Source organism: Mus caroli, chromosome 14, assembly GCF_900094665.2.
Source record: "Mus caroli chromosome 14, CAROLI_EIJ_v1.1, whole genome shotgun sequence".
NCBI classification, from domain to species: domain Eukaryota; kingdom Metazoa; phylum Chordata; class Mammalia; order Rodentia; family Muridae; genus Mus; species Mus caroli.
The window spans coordinates 52,443,866-52,448,616 of record NC_034583.1 but is presented as its reverse complement, the minus strand read 5'-3'; positions in this window follow the sequence as shown (position 1 = coordinate 52,448,616).

The following is a 4,751-nucleotide window of genomic DNA, read 5'->3' as shown; positions in this document are numbered from 1 at the left end:
ACTCACTTTGTAGACCAGGCTGGCCTTGAACTCAGAAATCCACCTGCCTCTGCCTCCCGAGTGCTGGGATTAAAGGTGTGTGCCACCACGCCCGGCTTCTCCTCCTCCTTCTTTTCATTAAACTTAATTTCCTTTTATCAGAGGTTTGGTCTTCAACTCTCAGTAATCATATGAGAATAATAGGAAATAAACGACATGCTCAGTGCAGGGAGGCTTGGGAATGGGGGTCTCAGAGAAGATCTGCCACCATTCTGTGAGAAGCACCTGGACACCCCTGAATTCCATCAGAAAGTGCAAAGAAGCTGTGTTTCAAGTTGAGAAACCTGCTGGAGAGATGAATGAGAAAGGCAGACATGGTGTCTTAGTAGGGTCTCCATTGCTATGAAGAGACAACATGACCATGGCAACTCTTATAAAGGACAACATTTAACTGGGGCTGGCTTATAGTTTCAGAGGTTCAGTCCATTATCACCGTGGCAGGAAGCATGGCATCAGTGCAGGCAGACCTGGTGCTATTGGACCTGAGAGTTCTACATCTTGACTTGAAAGGAACAGATTGGGTCTGTCTTCAGCCGACAGCCAGGAGGAGACTATCTTTAACATTGGGCAGAAATTGAGCATATATACATACATATATATATATATATATATATATATATATATATCCTCAAAGGCCACCTCCACAGTGACATATTTCCTCCAACAAAGCCATGCCTACTCCAATAAGGCCACACCTACTACTAGTGCACTTCCTGTGGGCCAAGCATTCAAACGTACGAGCCTATGGGAGCCAACCTATTCAAGCCATCAGATGTGGATAGCTTCGGGTAGCCTTTGACATTGATAGATAGTTATTTCTGAATGTCTCCTCTGAACTTTCACCTTGACCTCTAAAGGCCTCTCCTCTCAGTCAACTACATTGTGAGGGGGGACAATTTATATGTTTATAAGTTGTAGGGCACTCAGAGAATGAAGACTTTGTGAGGATACTTTCTGAGGTTGGTCTGTAGACAGGTGAACACAGAGGAGGCCACACTGGGAAAGGTTTCAGAGTCAAGAACATTAAAATATGTAGACTGAAAGTTCTCATGAAATTTGATTGGGAGTAGACTTCATTTCCAATAACTGTAGCTAGGTTAAAAACTAGATATCACAAGACAGTAACTGTTATGGATCATGTTGACATACAATATTAAGCTACTGTGTCACTTTGGGAGGCAGCCTCATCTGTCCTCCATGATGTAGCTGTCTGGAGGCAGCATTTCCAATATGTCCCTGGTAGGAGCAAGGAGTAGGCTGGTGACCACTTTTTGGTGCATTTCCTTTTGTGCAAACATTGTTTTTGTGCTCTTGAGACTATGTGTGGGTACATGAAGGGATCTTCAGTAAATGGAGAGCATGTGCAGTCAACACAGGAGATCAGGAAGTACCCCTGGCCTCCAGTTTCATGTTTGAGCTTGGCCATGGTTGAAGAAGAAAGCCTCACTCATCCACTGGGGCAGGTCCTCAGGAACTGGCATTAGATCTTCTCTTAAGTCTATTGTAAACCTGGAGCTTAGTCTCTGGCCTAAATTACAAGTTCATGAAGATAAGATTCGTGGTTATCTATTTCTGTATCTTGGATTCTGACACATGGTTGTTCTTCAACTGAGATTTGCAAACAAGTAAATTATACACATGACTCTTCTCAATTTGATAATTGAATAATCTCATTTCAATGTTTCATAGCATAATTGTACAGGCAGAAGGAAGAGAGAAGTTGAGGATCCTAGGTAACCAATGAGAACTAGGAAGGATGCTCCTGGCCTATTCTGGTAACATTCTACAGAAACCAGTACTGACTTCTGTGATGGCTACTGTCCATGAATCTTTCTCTTTGGAAATGAAAATGCCTCTTTGAGATTTAGACGTCCTATTATAAATATAAGTGGAATTTCAAATACAACAAACTTCAAATGCTTCTCTATTCTATTTGATAAGATATGGGAGCTTCTAAGTTCAGAATTTTCAAAGGCAAGTTTTCATACGTCTTAGTGTTGTAACATTTTATTAGGGCAAGAAATCTCTTTGGTATATTTGAGCTCACCCCCTACAGTCTGTAGAGAGCTGTTCCCAGGAGTTGTTTTTAAAGGACCTTTATTAATCAATATTTTCATGGTACCTGCTCAAGTTCATTTTAGTTTTGCTTTATAACATTCAAATCTGCTGACTCATGGTTAGAGCACTGACTACGATTCCCCCCTTCCTCTGCGATGTTTTGATGACTCCTTAGTGTCAAGATGAAAATCAAATTCTCTTTTCCTTCTCCAGTGTCAGCAATTGTGGCTGATTATAGTCTTCTGAAATTTTATTATCATTTCAGGTACAATTAAGTACCCAATCTACTCACATTTTTATCCCTGGGACAGCAGTTTGAAAATATGCAAGACATCACATGGTAAAGACCTGGTATGGAGGTTAAATAACGTATTCAAGGTCAACTAGTGATCAAGGAGGGAGGACCCAGCCCACTGTGGGTGGTGCCATCCTTGGGCTGGTAGTTCTGGGTTCTATAAGAAGCAAGCTGAGCAAGCCAAGGGAAGCAATCCAGTAAGCAGCACCCCTCCACAGCCTCTGTATCAATTTCTGCCTCCAAGTTTCTGCCCCATGTGAGTTCCTGTCCTGACTTCCTTTGGTGATGAACAGTAATGTGGAAATGTTAGTTAAATAAACCCTTTCCTCCCCGACTTGCTTCTTGGTTATGATGCTTTGTTCGGGAATAGAAACCCTGACTAAGACACCCAGCAAGGTGAAAGAAACTCATGGCTGTTTCCAAAGATGTGCTGCTGTTGGGATAGTAACCATTTCACACTGCGTCTGGTCTGAACCAACAAGAGACTTCCTCTTTCTCTTCATCATAAACATACTGTCTGCACTCTCTGGCTGCTGACTTTGCATTGCTTCTCAGAATCCATTATTATTATTATTTCTTGTCTCTTTCTCCTGTGCTCAGGACATGCTGAAGTCAGCACATTTGGTTTCATAAATTTAGACCTCAAGGGCTTTTTCCACGAAAGCACGAGGTTTATTGAAGTGACAGTCTAAATAGCAATACTGCACATGGTTAGAAACATTGCATTAAAGAGACACTGATTGACTGCCATGCCACTCCGGGATGGCAGAGTTTCAATCAATTCTTACTACAAATCCATGAGTCACTAGCGATATCCTAAGTCTTATGTCAACACTGTTTCCTTAACAAAATCTGCATGTTTTTCTTTCAAATATACTGTTAACGTGCAAACATTAAGAATTTTACATAGCAGCATGGTTATCATCTCAAGGGTGCTAATGATTCCTGCCTGGCCACATCTGCCTTTTCTCATATTTGTCCACTTGAACACAGTCATTGGGCCTGGTTCGTATAAAAAGGGACCAGGAAGGGACAAACCTGTAATGTGACATCATCTAGCAGTCTCTGTAGCAAAAGTCTGTAAAGGACATTCCTCAAGAGGACTACTCATAGGTCCTGAGTAATTCTCCAAAATGAGTGTAACAGACTTATACTGAGCATATGGGCTCTGGAGTTCAAACCCCGGCTCTCTCATTTACTAGCTACAAGCCTTGCAAAGATACTGTATTCCTCTGCAAAGTGGGGTGACAATTGTGTTGGTTGTCCTGCACATGAACCTGTTCCCACAGGGCTCTGTTTATTCCCCTGGGAAGAAGGCCTCTGTAGTGAGAATTTTGGTTTCTTAAAAAACCCAGTTATGTGTTTTAATCCCAGGTGTGGAACATAGGGCTGCCTCAGACTGTCAACAGCTGCTGACTACAATGCGTCTCTTGCTCTAGAAGGGGTGTAATTTTTGTCAGCTGTAGATAGTTTATGTTTGGTATTCTGGGGACTCTTGAGAGGGTGCAATGTGAGAGCCTGGAGGGGGCCTGTGGGGGTGGGGTGGGGTGGGGCTGCTCCCCCTGCTGCTGCTTCTCCCCTGCTGCTGCTTCTCCCCTGCTGCTGCTTCTCCCCTGCCTCTCCCCCTGCTGCTGCTTCTCCCCTGCTGCTGCTTCTCCCTCTGCTGCTGCTTCTCCCTCTGCTGCTGCTTCTCCCCTGCTGCTGCTTCTCCCNCTCCCCCTGCTGCTGCTTCTCCCCTGCTGCTGCTTCTCCCTCTGCTGCTGCTTCTCCCTCTGCTGCTGCTTCTCCCCTGCTGCTGCTTCTCCCCCCTGCTGTTGCCTCTCTCCCTGCTGCTCCTCTGCTGCTCCCCCTGCTGCTGCTTCTCCCCATGCTGCTTCTCCCCCTGCTGCTGCTTCTCCCCCTGCTGCTGCCTCTCCCCCTGCTGCTGCTTCTCCCCCTGCTGCTGCCTCTCCCCCTGCTGCTCCTCTGCTGCTGCTTCTCCCCCTGCTGCTGCCTCTCCCCCTGCTGCTGCTTCTCCCCCTGCTGCTGCCTCTCCCCTTGCTGCTGCCTCTGCTGCTCCCCCTGCTGCTTTTCCCCTGCTGCTGGGGAACTGCTGCTGTTACTGCAGCTTCTCAGGTGGTTGTGAGCAAAGTGATGAGAAGAAACTTGTTATCCTGACAGTGAAGATCAAACTTGCCCCAAGGAACTCAAAGCCCCAGTCAGCAGGAAGTTGTCTGAAAAGGTCTGCGCTCCCTTTCTCCTCTAACCCTCTTTCTCGTCTACGCTCCCTTTCTCCTCTAACCCTCTTTCTCGTCTACCCAGAGCTGGGGCATGGAGAAGGGTGTTAGATATAACAACCCAATGAAGGAGCCAAAAAGTA